At 35.9% G+C, this 19390-nt stretch overlaps 1 protein-coding gene across 8 annotated transcripts in view; it reads left to right on the forward strand.

The window, feature by feature from the left end:
• SOX6 (SRY-box transcription factor 6) overlaps positions 1-19390 on the forward strand; it is a 382363-nt gene that overhangs the window by 161398 nt on the left and 201575 nt on the right. The gene's annotated exons all lie outside the window — the stretch shown is intronic.

Consider the following 19390-nt stretch of genomic DNA (forward strand, 5'->3'; position numbering starts at 1 on the left):
GAAATACATTTTTTTACAGTCTGCTCAGGTATTGTTACAAGTGTTAAAAAAGAGAGATGAAAATGAAGACAAATCTTTGCGCTCTAAAGCAGTTTATGTATTCAGTCCTTATTCAGATATTTTCATTGACTTTGCTAAGATTTTGGCCTTGATAGGAACTAAACAGAAGTGGAGCATGAGTTTATCAGTATATGTGTGCACATGGTCAGGGTCCACTATGAAAATCTCTCTTCATGTCAAGTAGAATGAAGTCTTGGTTGCTTCTGCAACAATACCTTCTAGTCTGTGAGCTCATACGTGAGTTTGAACCAGGGAAGATGTGAGAGAAGGAGGGTCTGAAATAGGTAAACAGGTGTGGGGGCACCTGTGTGGATTCTGTTAGTTATTTTACCAGTGTTGATTTACGGCATTAAAAATAACCCAGGAAGAGTATTTGTAACATAGTAGAACCACAAGGCAGCAGAACTTTTTGATCCTTTTTTTTCTTTGAAATATGAATGAGTTCAGTATGATTTTACCTTCTCGATTTTATGGTATGGTCACAGTGCACTTCAAACAGGGCACTTCAGGATCCCTTGGCTCCCTGTAGCAATGTAAATTTCAACTAAAATTGATGCTGATACAATAATATGTTTAAATATGGGATAAAATCATGTAGGGATGGAAGTAGGCTTTCAAATTTCTTGGCATAATTGTTAAATGCCAGCACACAGATAAATGTGTTCCATAGGTGTCCTTTCTGAAGCTGGTGAAACATCTCTAAAGAGAGAATGTCCCAGATTCTTTACTACCATCTGTCTGTTTTCAGCTGTAAAGATCACTCTTTTAAAAATTGCTTTCTTAGATTTGGTGGTTAGACTAAGAAAACTATTTTAAATGTTACTTTGGCAAAGTTGTTTTTTACAGTCAGTAACAGTCGTTCGACACTCCATGCTAATCAAAGGTCTTGGCTCATACTTTGCTGCAGGAGTATACAAGTTGCTGTTGATTATAGTGACACCACAGCTAAGACTTTTCCAGGAGTATACTGAATGGTGTGCTAATAAAAATGTGCATCAAAAAGTTTAAACATAGTATCTTACTGTAAGGATTCAAGCATTTCATAGCTTATTTTTGTATGAATTCTCAAGAATTTTCTGCACTTCCTCTGTATCAGTATGCACTAGCTGATTTAAGAGAGGTATGTACACAGCAGAGAGATGCCTCTCACTAAGTGTGAGCCTTCCATGCTGTATGTTCTCACCAGCTGTGAAAAAAAGGTCATTTCTGACCTATAAAATAATCTTGCCTTTTATGGACTGCATTATACTGGAAAAATATTCTAAAATCTGCCTGTAAATTCAAAGGTAATTGACTGTATCTTCATGTTAAGTTCTTTTCAATTCATCCAGCATTTTCTGTAGAAAAAAAGGTCACTTCCATTTTACAGAAAATAATTAATGAACATCTGACTTTTACCATATAAACTAACATGGAAAAATCATTAATAGAAAGATTGGAAATTCTTCAGGATATTACATTTAGGAAGTTCAATGGTTTTAAACTTCTGTGTAGACTAGGAATACCAAAATTCTTATGACAGGTTTGAATACCTATTTCAGTGTTCAGAGGTTTCTCTGAATTAAAAAGAAGTAAACTCTCCATACTTGTTTGATTGGAATAAAACAATATTTTAAAAATAATTACTATGTTAAGACTCTGATCTTTGTTGTGACTGTGAGTGCTGCAACTGACTCAGTGCAGGGTCATTTGGAGAAATGAGGTCTGAGATTACGAAAATGTTTTACCACCTTATAGTCTCTTTTAAGCAACCTAATTAATAGCCTAATCACACATGTACCATACGTGATGCTCTTTAACATCTGTCCTTTAAAATAGATTTCTATGGAGTTCTTTTCTTAAAATGGTGTGCAGCCAATGCTGTTGAGGAGCCCTTTGCATAGAAAGTCCTGATCTGTCACAAAATTGCTTAACCAAATTAAAAAACACCTGCTGATATTTTGAGCAAATAGATAGCATAATATAATTGCTTTAATGAATGTAATGGGGAAAAAACATGTATTTCTACTGTATACTACTGTGTAAAATCTGGGGGGCTCAAAGTCTTGCATCACTCCTTTGAAGAAATTCATAGTACATGGTAGCATCTTTTATAGGGAGAAGCCCCATGACCTTTGATGTAGCTGTGGGAATTGGGCTAACATACGGTCATATGTCGAGTTAATTGTAGAATTAGAAGTGGAATAAAGAACTCAAGAATTCCAGTCATCTGCTCTAACCCCCACACGAGTACAGCAACAAGTCTCTTTTAATGTTATTGTAGTAACTTTCTGGTCCATCTCTAGGATCTGAACTGGAGTAATATGAGTTACCGGTGTCAGATACTTAAATATTTTGTGGTGTACCTTCAGATATTCGATGTCTATTATGCTTGTATATACTACCTGTGGTCTCCGTTGTACCTCATAACATTGGGAAAGAAATATATACGGAAAGACTTTGTTGTGTCTAAATAGATATATTTAATCAGAGTCCTTTGGCTTCTGAAAATAAGTTGTCTAATGAGAATTTCAGCTGAGCAGCTGTGACTGAGGAGGTCAACAGGCATTGCCTAAGAGAATATGGCCCAGCTGGTTAAATCTGGTTGTTGTAGTGATTTAAATGGTCAAGTGCTGCTTGTAATCCAGGACCGTCTGTTTGTAAAGGAAAGAGTGAGTGCTTCAGCATAATGTACAGCTGTTTTAATCTCTCTTTAATAATAGTGCTTCAGCCAGTGTCATGTCTTGCGTATAATACTGGGAACATGAGCGCCTCATACAGGACTGAATATACCTTAGGTGTGTTTTTAGGATTATTTGTGGTTTGTTCAAAGATTACCAACATCACAGGATAAACAACATTTTTTGACCTCATGGTCCAGTATTTGCATACTTTGTACATTAAGGCATTCCTGTGTCTGAATTTGTAATGACTTGGAAATGAGAAAACTGATGATAAAATTGTAACTGGGGGAAAAAAAAAAAGAATGCTACAAATATTTAGAGTTAATTTGAGTATGTGAAGACTTTGCTGACATGTGTTCTCATAAGACAGAAGAGGTCAGAAATGAACAGGTGTCTAATTTAATCAACAACACTAGACTCTAGGGCCTTTTGGATAACTTCAATATATTCATCATCTTAGTTTTTCTACGAGCAGAAGGATTGTTTTACTGGCTTTTTAATTTGGAAGTATCCTCCAGTACAATCAAGTATTAAATCTCTTTACAGCTCAAATGAAGAGTTTATGTTAGATAGTATGGTCAGAATGCTTCTTTCTCTTTCCATCCCCCTTCAGTAAAAGACCTTTCTTTCAGAATATTGCTTATATTACTTTTGTGAGACAGATTTACATCGCCTGGGCTGTCTGAATTCTAGGCTGAGAGTTGGCTTCCAGACAACTATCCTACTGTACTTCATCATAAGCCTCTACGAGCAATAATTAGTAGTACACATCTTGACTGTAGCTAGGAGAGCAGATTTCCCCCTTTCAGATCTGGAATGCTAGGTTGGCAGGTCAGCTGGCACTTCTGAGCTGGAAACTGGGCATGTCATTTCTGCTAAGTGCTAAGCCCTCATTACTCAGGGCCTGGATTCCTAATTCACTTTTGACCTTGATTCTGAGCGATGTATACAGTATCATTTTTCAACCGAGCTCAGTTCACAATTCTAGCACAAGCTTTTTATAAACTGCTTCCCATTCTTGTTTCCTCCTTGAAGACCATAGCTGAACAGTCAGAGATCAAAGATTTTTACGTATGCATGTTGGAATAATGAACATCTATATAAAGAGTAGTATATTCATAAATTTCCATCTATTCTCTGTCATGTGCACCTGTTTGTACTCTCTCGTTATGGGTGGATATATGTAACTCATAGTGATATATAATACGTCTAAAGATATCTAAATTAAAAATTAAGGATTCACATGTATTATTAATTTTATATGCAATAGGGAAAATCTTACTACTCTACTTGCTAGTGGTGTTTTTTCTGATTTTGTGTTTTGTTATTTTTATTGCTCCATTTTCATTAGTTAATAATAATTGAAGGCTTTCTTTTATATTGACTTAAAATAGATTAACACTTCCCCTCTAAAATTTTCTATCATGCCAGTAAGGACAGTATACTCAAGTACTGCACACACAAGTATGCACATATATCCTGTTGACTTCACTGGGAAGTAAAGAAACTTAAACTTTCACATACTGTGTTTTATAACTGGACACTGGTAAACCATTTTGGTTGTAATTTTATGCAGGCTCTTAGGGTTTTTTTTGTTTGTTTGTTTGTTTTTTGTTATTGTTGTTTTGGGTTCTTTTTTTTTTTTTTTAAATGAAATCTGTGTGTGTTATATTGTATTAAAGGAATAGGAGAGTTTCAGTTTTGTATTCTTTGTTTTAAGCCTTCCACAGCGGAGAACAGAGTTCAGGCATATACTGTTGTCTTCTGGTATAGTTTTAAGCACAACCCTTAACAATATTACTTCAGGAGTTCTCTTTTGTGGATGAAGTCTAGAAGTGAACTACTGACCATCTGTAGTCAATGAATATTTTTGAAAGTTTTTCAGAAGTTTTGCTGAGATTTAATTCAAGTTATCTGTCTTGTGGTGTGCTCCATACTCACACTTTTAAATGATGAAGGCATGATCCCTGGTTGTCCTAATACACCTGGCATTTATAGACCCCCATTCTTTATTCTTCAGTTTTCTTGATGGCTACAGGTATTTTGTTCTGTTTCAAGCCTTCAGAAATGTTACTGGGATTTGGTATTAGGATCATGCAAACTATTTGTTAAAAATGAATTAATACTACTGTTCTATTTTTTGTGATACCTGTGGAATTGTAAATGGTAACTGGCATTCCTCTCAGCTAGAAAGAAGCTGTTTGGATGTGGAAAAAACTCACCTTCTTCAAAATCCTTTCATCATCTTTGAAAAACCTTGCCACATCTGCTAGGTACCACCCTCATGATGTTTCCCTTTTCTTCTTCTTAAAAATCATTTTTGGTAAACAAATTCAGAATCAGTTATGTATATAGTTAATTTAATACATATATTTTACTTTCTTTTTGTTAGAAGCTGTATATGGTAGCATCTAGGCTGAGGAATTTTTCTGCTAAGCTCCAAGCATGCTTCCAAAATAAAACCACAAAAGCCCAACAGTCCACAGAATAAATAGATGACTTGGATCAAGCTAGAGGAGAGATATGAGGCACAATTTCCTAAACTGCTGTTTTCTTGAATTACTTATCTCTTTACCATATAATTAAATGCAACTCATTGTCTCTCTCTTTTTTTTTTTTTTTTCATCCAATGATCTTGGTAGAATCACATTGGTCACTCCTTTTTTGTGCAATTTATGTTGATGTTTTAGAAAAATATATTCTTCTATTTAGAGAAGTTTTATAGATCATAAAATCTCTAAGAATTCATTTGTTGAAGTGTACAATGAATTCCTATGTCTTAATGTGTTAAATTAAAGTAATTTAGGACTTTTTAGGAACATTACCACAAAGAAAGTGGTTTCTAGGATTATTTTCCTGGTAACTAAAAGAAGATGCAGCCTAGTTTATTTCTGTCTGATGTATTTGATTTTTCTATCAAAAATTTATTCTTGTTTGAAGCAGAAATAACTTTAATGAACTTGTTTTAACGACATTTAGAATGCAACATATGTTTAGATAATTTTTTTTTTCAAAGGCAGACCCAATCTGTGTAACCATACCTTATCTGGTCATTAATATTTTGTCTCATATTTTTATTTATCCTTCTAGGTATATGTGAATTTATGCATTTTTTATTATTTCCTGCCTTATATCCTTCAAGTCTTTCAAAGTACTGTTTTGTGATTAAATGCTATCTCACAATTTTTATTTAAGAAACTGGCACATGTTCTCACCTTTCCACCTTATCTTTGCAATTATTATCTGGCTGTCTACACTACAATCTTGCCCAGTGTTGTAGCATTTGAGCTTCTGGTGATTACTCAGGTTCTGTGTGGATTACAGTATACTAATTCTTCAGCATTTTTCAGTATGTCTCATGCTACATCTGAAAGTTTCCATTCAGTTTTATTTGTTCGTGGCACAGAAATGGGGAACAGTACAGGCTTTTACATAGGTAACAGGAAGAATGAGATCTATATGAATAAGTCAATAGATTATGGAGACCATCTTTTTTGCTAAAAGGTTTTCATGTCCCTTCAGTTCTTAGCTCTAATTCAGGATTACCAACAAGAATGTGGCGAGTGTGATGGTAGCATTTTTTGTAACAGGATCTGCTGGAAGTTGCACGGAAATAGCCACATGAGGACCTGTGAGGTGAAAATACACCTTGGTTACTATCAGGCAGTTACCTAGACGTAGAATCTATGGCATTTTAGGGACCTTCTACTTTTCTGGAGGTTCAGTTTCCCAATGCAGGTTGTTCTTTTGTACCTCTGCACCTCTACAAAATTATTGCTTTTGCTAATAAACAGAGTTGATCACAGCTCAAATCCTGATGTGGGGAGTCTGAAATTCAGGTCTCAGTTCTGAAGACTGGGACATCCTTTCTAGCTATGATAACTCTTGAATGTATTTTTGGGTAGAGGTTTACTTTCACCATTTTGAGATGCTCACATTACATTGAGGAAATGTCTTTATTCAGCCCTGAATATTTGAGATGAGTAAAATCCTTTTCATTATAACAAATGGGCTTTCAGCCTTTCCTCGTTGTCTGTGAACTTGAGCTGTATACAGGGACAGATTAAACTGAAACAGGCCAAAGTGTTCTCAATGCCAGCATCTACTGACCATTCCAACCAGTTCCTACCCAATGACTCTGTTTTCCAATGTCTTACCTTCAAGGGCCATGTCATCTTTTTCTTTAATCCCACTGGACTTCTCAATTCTGACATTGTCCACTGCTGGATACAATTTAATTTAATTTAATTTTTATTGTGTGATAAATTGTCTCCATGCTTCCTTTTTTTGTATAATTTTCTGCACTATGCTCCTCTACATTTTTGTCTCCTTTTAGACATGGTATAAGATCTGTTATCTTTACACTATTTGTATGTTATTAGTATTACGAAAGCATTATTAAAAAAGCATATCTAAAAAGCCAGCTTTTTCTTTAGGGCAGTAAGAAAGGCAAATTCAGTATGAATGGGTACAACTGACATTGGGCTCTGTGGTGAAGAACGTAGGTGAGTAAATAGCTGTAAAAATATGGAGAGTTGCTTCAGTTGTGTGATCTTGGCAGCAGAAAAATAAATTCAAACTTCATTGGTTTCTGATGTACTGTGACACAAACAAGGTTATGATCAGATCATGCTTTAAAATGGGAGTTGAAATACATTTTGTAGTCATCAGGTTAATATTAGGGACTAGACTGCAATACTTCCCTTCCTAAATTTGCTGAAGTAAATATAAAAATAGGAGGGAAAGATAGGGCTAGAATGTGGCCGATCTTGTATGCCATTGTATTTTCCAAGTTCTGTATGGTGAATGACCTGAGATTTCTTTCACGATGAACTTTAGTTTTAGTTGGTCTTATTTGCTTTGCCATTCCTGCTGTTTTGCAACAGGGCCTAAAAGTGCTTTAAGTGCTTGTGACTGGGGTAATGAATGAAAATATCTTTCCAGCACTGAGAGTATTGCATTAGACTGAATAGTCACCTTACTTGTAAAAGCACTATTAGAGAGGGGCAGCTGTAAGTAAGGATAACGATTTGTGTCCAGTGCTTATTTACTGAAAATTGTAAATGTATTATTTATTGAGAGCTCTCCAGACAGTGCTTGTCAGAATAAAAATGTCAACTCTAAGCAAAATGTTATAATACATAATAAAAATGCTAGGTACGCACTTTAGAGATACAGCTAATTAGATCTGCTTTTCTTAAAGAAATGACAGTAAAAATGCTCAGCAGCATATACATTTTAAATGCTGATATATTCCTTATTTTTCTATACAGTATTTGGTTTAGATACCTTATCATTACTTAAAAATAATTTTGACAACTTTATTTGGTTGCCACAAGAGAGACAGAGGCATTCGCTGCCTGGCTGCACGAGGCAGCTACATGCTCAGGCTGTCTTGTTCATCTATCGGAGAGAGCAGCTACTCTCACCTCTGTGTTTTAGTCTGAAGCTCCAAGATGCCTATTCTTTCATGAGGGAAACCTGCCTCTGGTGGAAACAACAAACAATTATTAAGATTAGTCTTCAGCCGTGCTAATTAACCCCAAACAAATATTATGCTAAGGAGACTAAATCTATTCAACGTCAGTATTACTTTTGTGTATTATTAAATACAAGTAAGAGTTAGGAAAAAAAAAAAGTAGTTATTTTTTTCCATTTAAAATACTACTTTATTTAAGTGTTAAGTATTTTTTAGACATTTTTATTTTCCCTGAAATTTGTAATGGGAAGAATTTGAGCTTAAAAGATTTGGAAATCTTCTAGAATGTTTTAGAATGTGAGGGAGGAAATTTGATTTTGCATTTATCCTTTTTACAAAGAACTGCTCAGTTCAGCATCATAAAATTTAGGATGTCATCGTTAAAAGCACCTTTCTTCTTCCAAGTGTATCAGCCAATACATGAAAGATCCTTACTGTGTTTATTTCAGTGACAATCTATCCATGTTCTCCTGCACTCACTTTGCTGTTGGTTTCATAGCGCTGGAGAATCACAGAGTGGCTGAGGTGGGAAGGCACCACTTGCGATTGTCTTGTCCAACCCCCCCTGTTCAGGGCACGATCACACGATCACCTACAAGAGGTTGCTCAGGGCCATGTCCCATCAGTTGTTGAGTATCTCCAAGGACAGAAACTCCACAACCTGTTCAGTATTTGGTCATCCTTACGATAAGAAAGGTTCTTCTTATTTTTCAAGGGAATTTCCTGTATTACCATTTAAGCCCTTTGCCTCTGGGCCTGTCACTGGGCACCACAGAGAAGAGTGTGGGTCTGTCTTCTTTGCTCCCACCATCAGATATTTATATATTATCCCCTGGAGCCTGCTTTTTTCCAGGCTAAACACTCACAGCTCTCTGAGCCCCTCTTCGTATGAGAGATGCTCCAATCAGTTGGTTGTCTTATGGCCCATTGCTGGACTTTCTCCAGTATGCCCATAACTTTCTTGTACTGGGGAGCCCAGAACTGGACACAGCACCCCAGGTGTGGTCTTAAATATGGTTTATTTTAAGGCCTCTAGTTCTGCACTGTAGGACTGATCTTGGTACCTTTAAAGCCAAGAAGGGCTTTATCTTAAATTTCACTGGTAGTATGCTCAAGGCCTGTCTGAGTCCTGTTCAGCTGTATAATTTGAGTTTTAGTCCAGCGTGTGTGCTCTCACTTCCCAGTGCATAGCTGATGAGCGCCAAGTGAAAACCAGGAACAAAACATAGTTCAGTACTCTGAACTACATGTTTCTGTGCTTTGTAAGTGTGTTTTGGATTGTGATGAATCCTTCCAATTCCTATTTGTAGCCAGGCTTCTTCCTTATTTACTCATTGGCATGTTGATCTCCAAAATGAAGCAAGAGTTAATAGTTGTTAATGTGTCAAAATCCTCCCTCTTCCTTATTACTTTAATAACATAAAAAAGTGGTGGTGTTTCTATAGAGTTCAGACTGTGATAATAGCCCTTGTTAAAAATAGTCGTGAGGGCAAGTACTGTGTAAACATCTGCGGATAGCTCCTGTTAGCATTGCTCCGTCCTGACTAGCAGCACCCCTTCCACTGCAGTCTTGGGTCGGTCTTTAACGTGGGCTGCCAATCAGTAAAGCTGTGCCAAAATGTCTTGTTCTACAGCCTAGCATTTTGGAATGTATCTAATAGCTGTTTTCTTTTATTAATCATAATGTATTTTTAGTTTTACTTACATAGGTGCCCAGAGTTCCTGGGCACAGTGCCCTATGTATGAATGCCTGTTTATTTTCATCTTGCTTTTTGTTAACTGTTTTACTTAATGCTTTACATAACCATTTGCTGTATTTCGACATGAAGCTAAAATGCACTGCTGCCTGCTCACATTTCTTAAAGAACTTGATGTGACATCACCTTCTACAGTGAATCATGATCTTCACTGAAACTAAAAAAACCCATCCTGAATACTCTTCTGTCTCATTTGTTTGAAAATGTTGAAGCAAGCAGGCTCTTTCACCCATCTGGAGGAACTCTGAACACTACAGTCTAGAGAGCCTGCAGTGGCACCAAAAACATCGAGAGCTCTGTACTGAATTTCTTGTTAGTCTAATACCACCTTAAGACAGAATTCTGTTTGCATTTATTGCTATGCTGTATGTGTTAAAGGATATATATAAGGACAGGATTTGGCTCTTTCTACTCTATCTTCAAATTTACCTCCACTTTCAGTATTTAAAACAGCTCTGGTTCTCCAAGTAGGTCTTAACAGTCCTTATCGCATCTTAAATATGTAACAAGCAGATTACTTTTAAATATTTACAGTGAAACAAAAACTAACACATTGGGCAGAAGTTTGTTAAAATGTCAGAACAACTTGCTGTAGTGAAAAACAAATATTGAACCAAGTTTATTCCTGAGATGACTCTATTAATTTCAATGGAATTACTGCAGGAGTATTCCTGGAAAAAAACTATCTAGTTTTTGTATCATAATTTTAACATCTTTTTACAGAACTTTGAATAGCCCGGTAGTAATTTTATAGATCTGGCATGCACGTGCATCACCAAGTAAAATAAGCTTCCTTTACTTCAGTTTCTGTTTCCTCTGTGGACTGTTTGTGTTTTTAGCTGTTTAAATGCAGTTGTTGCAGCTTTATTAATAGGTTTTATTATATCTGCAGTTACACTTTTAATTAAAAATTTAGTTGGAGCATTGGCTCCTCCAAGTTTCAGTGTATCTGTTGTTCTGTGATATAACGACGAGACAACATATCATGTCTGTTGCCTTTCTGTGTCTGTGTATCAGATAACACAACAGACAGTGGCCAGACATATAACCTCAAAAATCAAACCAATTTGTTAATGAACTAACAAGGCGATGTAATACGTATCTCTATTCAGTCGTTTCCCCCAGCTTTCAGTTTTTCCCTAGAGCAAGAGCAGCTAGTGCTGTATCAACAAATTATTTGATGACAATAATTTGGCTGATGAGAATACAAGGAAAAAGCCCCAGTCTAATTAGAAAACTCTATCTATTAGGTGGGAAAATGTGGCTAATATTTTATCTTTTATTGTAAAACTGCAATTTGCAACTTTCAGTAGTTAGCGATTTTTATGTCCCCCCTCCCCCTCCCCGCACACAAAATCATTAAAAAAAAAGCCAAAAAGAGACTACAGGATTTGAAACACAGTGGCCCTGAAGTGATGGGAAAATGGCCAAGGTGTCACAGCTAATTTCTGACCCTGCTTTATGAGTTCTGCTGTTCCTTATTCCCCTTGTCAGTCTGTGAATCCCTGAGGCTGTACAAACTGGCCTAACATCACTCAACTCCAGTTTTATATCCTCTTTTAATAATGTTGAGTCTATTCTGTCCAACTTTGATTCAGACAACCTGCTTGTCTTGAAAAAGTGATATATTTAATCAGTGGCTCTGTCTCCAGCATAGCTCCCACTGCGTGAGACTAGAGCCAAAGAGTAGTGCAGTGGCCTGTCACTTCTGTTTGAATAGGTAATGTGGAGCCGTTCAGCCGAAGAGACAGGAGCTGGAACTGCTTGTTAGGACACATGATCAAAAGCCACTCTCTGCTTTCTGCCAATCAAGCCTCATGTCGCCTTGTGGGGCAGACATTAAATAGATTTTTCTGCCGTACACTGTGGGCACTTTGCCAGTTTGACATGTGAACTGTTACAAAAGATACCAGAGTTTCCACTGCTTGCTGACTGCTTTTAAATATTACCAAGCCCTTGCTGTCCACAGTAGAATATTTTAAATAATGGATTATGATAAATTTCCACTACTATTAGGCAGTCTCCTTCCTGCTCCCAACAGTTCAAAGATATTTTTAAAAACAAAACTGTAAGTTGGTTTCTGAAAATAAGCAAGCAAACAAAAAACTGTTGAACAACCCTATGGCACGTAGATTTGAACAACATGATTATTGTCTGAGAGTTACGGTGAGTTGTTGCTTTCACTGGTGCGATTTTGAATATTGTTTTTATTTTTGGTCTTTTTACATTATTTAATTAGATTTTCCTAGTTGAGATCATAGCACTATTTTATTATTCTGTTTATGTGGAGGGATATTAAAATTGGCTTGTTTTGTAAATTAGGTTGAATTTATTTATTGTGTTTATTGGCTGCCAGTGCAAATAGACATGTCTTAAAATGGCTCTGTAGTTGTTTTTAGTTATACTTTCCCTTGTTTTTTTCCTCTTTGTCTATTACCCTTCATAACCACCTCAGCTCTTGTGCCCATGGCAACAACACTCAGTGGTGGAGGCTAACAAAGATGACATTTAAGCTTTGCCTAAGTAATGAATATTCTTTTATGACTTCCAGGGCCACTGAATTTATGTCATTTTTTAGAAGTCCCCAGTACCTAGATAACTGCTTCTATTAATGTACTTGCGGCCGTGATACCCAGATATTTGCTCCCTCGTGCTTGCTCTTCTTGACATAATATCTTTTTTCTTTTTTTTTTTTGGAGTGAAACTTTTTTACCAAAACATACCATGGCAATCTAGTGGAACTCATTTAAACAGTGAGCTACACATAAACAGCTGCTCCTTCAATAAGCCATTCTTTATAATACCCTTATTACCTTCTAGTGTCTCAAATTCTGATTAGTCAACAGTGCTGATTACTGCATGGCATTCCACTGCCCATCTTCCTTCTGCTCAGCTGCTCATGTCTTAGCTGTTACGTGATTACAACACAACTTGTGCATTGTTTCTCCAAGTTGTTCTTCATATTGTATATCTTAAAAAAAGCCCCAACCAAACCCTCTTGAGGAGATGGAAAATTTTATTTTGAGTCACTATGAATTCCCTGAAACTCTGTGAATTGTTTTTGTACAACTGTGATCTTCACAGTCTGCATGCTCTGAAACTTTCTAGTAGGATGAGTAAGTTCTTTAGATTTACAAGGGTAGTCTATAAATAAATTCCAGTTAAAAGAACGTTAGAAAACTGATGGTTAGTTATTGTGAAATTTGTAATATGGCGGAGCAGGAGAGACCGAAGGCTGTGTTTAAAAAAAAACCAAAACAAATCAGAAACAAGACCCAAAACCCACACAGAGCTTTGGCCTGGCTTTGCTTTCACAAAAATCGGTGGGTTCAAGAGTCAGTAAGAACAGAGCTATGTCATGAGAAAGCAGTTTGGAAAACATACCCCCAGTAATACATGCCGAGTTTCAGAAAGATGTGTGGTGGTAGAAGGAATGCACAGAATGAGAATGGGAAGAGAAGGAATTGTATCGCCAGTGCTCTGGATCTCTGATTTCTGGTCAAAGCAGCAAACGCAGAGGTTTGTTAAGGACATTAAACTTTGTCGGCTGGTTTATAGGTAAATAGCGCGGTAGTGAGAACACCCTTGCTGTGGCTCCATAGCCCCCCGCAGCTTCCTTTGGTGCAGCCCCTTAGAATCATAGTCCTGGTGAGTATGAAACGCTGACACACTCAAAACGCAACCCCATTAAAGGCCTTAAATCTGTCATTGTGCTCTGGAGCCTGTTCTGAAAATAGCAAAGCTCTTTTTGTAAATTAAAATCGGTGTGAATGGGAACAGATGTTGACATGCTTTACTTTATCTGCAGGGATCCCCGTTAGGGGGGAGAGGGTCAGTGAGGTTAGATGGTAGGAATTACTGCAAATGGGCAAAGGACAGGAGAGTCTAATATAGACATTGTCTTTGGTTTTACGCAGAGCTGTAATAATATCCAGTGGTTACTTCTGGTTGCTGGTAAGTCTGGATATAAGGAAAGGTGACTGTGTAATAATACCTTTAATTCCTTGGAGGATGCTGTCCCCTCTTACATCTGTTTACACAGATAAAGGGGAGGGATGCTCGCCCTGTTTTTCAGAGTTGCCGTACTCGGTCAGCTCTGGATTCCAAGAGATTTTGAGTGTCCTCAATTCCCGTTTACTTCCGTGTTACTTGAGCTCGCTCAGGACCTCGTGGAAGGTGCTTAGCATATCCTAGGTTCAACCAACAAAAATTGTGTATTCAGTTGGACATTGGGTAGCCTTTTCGGTATTTCAGCATTACTTTTTCAGATTTTGGGTGAACTCTTATGTTGCATTAGAGTCCCCATCAACTTTTAATAGTTTTTGAAATAAAAAAGTAGTTCTATTGGAAAATGTGCAATTTATTAAATGGCTTTGCTAGTCAATCTACATAAATTCTTGTTGAAGATTTTTCCTGATTTAAGAAAAATATAGCAAAGGATGAATTTATTTATAAGAACTGTAATAGTTTCCCTCACTTCCTTTTATATTTTAGATTACCTTATAATTTTCTAAATCTACATGAACAATAATGATCAATTTTGTCAGTATTATTCACACCTTTTATTAATTTAGCATAGATGAATAAATGTGAATGTTGTGAAGAGTTGATTGGGAATAGATTTTAAATCTGACAGTTAGATTACAGGGTACCTAAGAAAAAATGGCTCTTTCACTAGGTACCTAGTAATTTAATTCTTGTTTGAAATTATTATAATTTATTACAGTGTGTGGGTCCTAATGAATGTCTACTATTAAATGAAAAGGAGAAATTGAAATTATGAAATTCTTTTAACTTGTATCTTAAAAATCCTCTTAAACAATTCAGTAGATATTAATAAGCAATGTGCTTTTCTTTCCCTTTTATGTGAGTGCAAACAAAAACATTTTTGCCAATGCATAATGATATTAGATGAGTGCTGCTGGAGATTCTTATTAGAATCAAGACTGTCTTAAAATAGAATGGAATAATTTTATGTGATGAAAAATATCTAAAATTTGCTATCTTGATTAGACATTTAGACCTTAACATATGAGTCCTTCTTCAAGGAAAGCTTAAAATCATTCTCTAGAAGTTTTACTTTTGTTAGAAATGCAGACGTGTGTGCTGAGAAATTAAAACTTCTCAGCATTTTTCCTACTGAAGGAGTCAGTCATCAGAGGATGAGAATATAATGACATTATAATTTTACTATCATTGTCTAAAATTATTTTTCCACTTGCCTTATTGACTTTTGAAAAATGGGTAGGAGAACTTGGTAAAAATGGGTAGATATTTCCAAACAAAAGTGAAGAACAGGCTATAGTGAAATTTTGAATAAGTGATGGAACACAAATGGTATCTTTGCTAGGAGGATGAACACACATAGAAAATTCTGAGATACAAACTATATCAGTTGATACTACTGTAGCTCACATAAAATTAGTCCACTAATGGGGTTATACCAGGATAAAATCTGTTTAGAGACTAGAAGGCCTCTAGTTTTGTCTTTAACATACCACAGTATCTAAAATTATGTGAGCATTATACAAGTATCTGATAAATAAAAGAAGGTTAGAGGTTGCAGCGGAAATTTTGTTTGTAATTACACTGTTTACAAGTCAGTAACAGTTGTGGCCTTTGGCGTTCACTGCTTTCAAACTGGCTCAAGTTTTTCATCTGTACTGTGTTTTTGTAGCTCTTCTACATCTCTTACTGGAGAGGATTTCCATTATTAAAATATTAACCAGGATCTTTCTACGAGTCAGAAAAATGTATTTCTAAGCTGAACAAATCACTAGGGTTGCCTGCCATTTCTTGATTATTTTCTTTGAGTGGAAAACAATACAGTTACCCTCCTTAGTGAAATCAACTTAGTACGAGTAATAAAATATTACCTCTGGTTACCTGTTGCTGTCTTGCAGCTGACAGATGGAGCACCAGTTGGATATTCCATTTTAAGGTACCAAGGTAGCATTGCATGCTTGCATCCTTTGAGATGCATGTGTCTTTTCCTCTGGTAAGAGTGTGCGGGATATTATTCCACTGCATGTTTCCTGGTGTGATGCCAGAAAGGAATAGAAAAAAGAACAGAAAAAAGAAAAGAAGAGAAAAGGAGGCAAGTCTGTTTTGGGGTGTCGGTGCGATTTGTCACTTCAGTAATTTTTGCATTTTCATCAAATGGATGTTTCTAAGTTCAAGTAGACATAGCTGATGCCAGTATTTTAAAAAATAGCCTGGATTTGGGACTGTATTTTTTTTTTTATATTCCCTATCCAAAATAAAAGGCACCCCAAATCACCATATTTGAAAATAACATTAGGCACAGAATAGAACTGGTTATGTTAACCCTTTGTGCTCTTTCTCACTGCACACAATTGTGGTGTAGAATCTGATTGTGTATGAACTTTACTATCTAGCTGATAGGATCCATTTCAAGCTGCTAGTAGAAAAATGGAGACTGAACAGAATTTGTTCTTTTCAAAGTTCTAAAAATACTTGGGCCTTTCTCATGAGTTAGGAATTTTTATATGTTTACTGTTCTTCACTATAACCAATTCCAACAACTGCCCTGTTGCAGTAAAAAAATAGGAGCATGCTAAAACATGAGCTGAAATATCCTTAGGAGATAACATTTCAAAATATAAATATGAATTAATGCTAGTGTCAATTTTTTTCCCCCATTTTCTAAATTTCTTAGGCGTATTATAGCTATGCATGCTGTTTATTCAAATTTATATTCAGTAAAAAATGTAAATACTATGAAACAAAATTATTTATTTTATTAAACTTGTGATTTTGGCATTATTTGAACCTTGAATGTGGAAATCTGAATGAGATGAGATTAAAAGGTTTAAATAGCTTTAAAATTATATTTACATTAGTGCAATCTGTCCATTTTAATACTAATCTGCTTTTTTAGTTGAGATTGTATTATAAAAAACCACCCAGAGGGGGTTAAAATAGTCCAAAATATTTGCACTGTGAAGCTTGTTTGTTCGTTTCTTAATCAGTCAGAGTTCTCAAGGAAAAGTTCAGTTCAGATATTAGCTATACTTCTTAGAAATGACCTTGTGGGGTAGAGAAGCATGGCACAGTGGCACTTTCCAGCTGTACACATGGTATCCGTCGGGGTACAATCATGCTCAGTCCCAGCACCGCAGGCTTGGACATATGTTGAGTTTTATTTCTTTCTTCTGACATTAATCCTATTCACCAGCTGTTCTGCCAGCTGCCATTCTTCAGCTTGGAGATTACATTTTGGGGGATACCAACAATCGCCTAGTTGACCAGTGTTGTCCCCACTTACTTTAAAAATGATTGGAGTTCTGGGTTAGCATTACTCAGTCTTTTTTACTGCCTATGTCCTTAACTGTCTTTGAATTCTAGACTTGATTTATGATCACTTTGAATACACTGCAGAAAAACCCTCAAAAGAGCTCTGATTTCCACCATACTGGTAAATCTGTGCTCACAGAAGAAAAAAAAAAAAAAAAAAAAAGGTTTGCAGTTAACATTCTGAAAGCTGTAATTAATGTTACATACACTATTATGTAAACAGCATTAATTAGTGACAAATTCTTCTGATAAAAATCATATTTTAGTCAAAAGAATGTCTTAATTTTTCATTTTTACATGCGTCTATTTTAAGAAGTTGCATTTTTGTAAGAAACAGTTTCACTAATCTAGTTTGAACAGACTATTAAATCTCTGTTACACTCACAACATATACTAATAAGTCGTATAGATTTCTCAGTTCATATTCCAGATGATCTGTCCATAAGCAGGATGTTAAACATCTGTAGTTTAAGCCTTCTGGGACTAACAAATGCATTAATGCTGGAAAGAAATGTGGCCTGAACAATAAGGTTACAGACCATGTGGTAAAGAAACAACCCTGATATCATCAACTTAGCACATACGGTGCACTGTGCCTGAGTTGTAATACAGCAATAAAAGAACAATGACAGTCTTAAACTGTATCCATTTATAGCATATATTTATCGCATTCATATCAGTAAAGACAGAGAATCCCATATTCAATGTAATTATTTCATGTGGCAATTCAGAGATCTTTGTGGCACATCCTTCACAATTGAGCAAAATTGGCTATTAGCTGGATAAGGTTAAACTAAACTATAATGGTAAATATTTATTACAGGAATATTCAATTAATAACACATATTCTGCATTTCTTTGCACAGCCAGTGATTACATTCAGATCATGTAAAGCAGATGTTGGAATCATCTAACTCAGATCACACTTTAAGGAAACAGTAGCTACATTAATAAAAACCACCCACCTTGATTTATTTTCCCTGTTCTCTTTTGCAGACTTCACCAATGTTCATTTAATACAGTTATAGAATTAAGGTATCGATACTTAACACTGATGAAATATTTTTTAAATAGGAGTTACTCTTGACTTCCATCATAGTCAAGAAAAGTTTTAGGGAGGAATCGGGGGGGTGTGTGTGTGTGTAGAATCCTAAGAAATATTCCAGATGAGTTGATGTTCCAGACTCACCAGTAGTGAACCCCCTTTACTAAATATGGCCATTCTATTTATAGAAATATTCATATTTTCATTGGTGGCCAAAGCACTGCTTATAGGAAAACCTACAGGTGACTAATAGGAGTTGCTCACTAAGTGGAATAATGAATAGTATTAGGTGTCAATTAAATCAAGCTTCCCCGAGGTGCAGGTGCTCCACAATGTACTGACACATTTCAAGTAGCAGCGCCACTTCACCCATGCATATGAACAAGCACATTTGCATATTAAAAAGCTGAAAATTATTTAACTGAAGCAAAAGTCTTTTAGAGATGATGGAGGTTATTAAAACTGTTGACAAGAAAGAAGGTAATTGCCTGAAAATGAGAGATGACATTCTGCTATACACAGGGAACGTTGTTTTTGTTGTATTGTGCAGCAGTGCCTGGGTGTATAACCTATTACATTGAGATTGCTCCTATGCAATTAGACCCTTTTTGTCCTCACTTCAATAAGGCTATGATTATGAAGGATTGAAGAACACTTGGCATATTGAATGTCTGTTGTTTTTATAACTTCGTCAGAAATGACAAAACACGTTTTGTGTCCTGTTTTTTCTTTGTAGGCTTATTGATTCTGTGATTATAATATTCATAAAAGACAATGTGTTCATGGTTGAACACTCTGTCATTTATACAGGTTTTATTTTTTTTATTTTTGAGCATAGTACTTGTTTGAATGCCAAGGTGTTAGTCAGAAAGACGGGTATATAGAAAGTAAAAGATGAATAGGTGAGAAATATAGCACTCTAATAATGCCAAATATTTCTATTAAAAGTGAAATAAAAAGGCCATGTCTTTCAGAAGTGTCTGCTCAGAAATACTCACCAACTTACAGTAAATTTACTTTTTATCTCTCAGCAGTGATTGTTTGCCCATGTGTTTTCTTTGTCCTGTCT

Source organism: Haliaeetus albicilla, chromosome 16 (assembly GCF_947461875.1).
Source record: "Haliaeetus albicilla chromosome 16, bHalAlb1.1, whole genome shotgun sequence".
Taxonomy (NCBI): Eukaryota; Metazoa; Chordata; class Aves; order Accipitriformes; family Accipitridae; genus Haliaeetus; species Haliaeetus albicilla.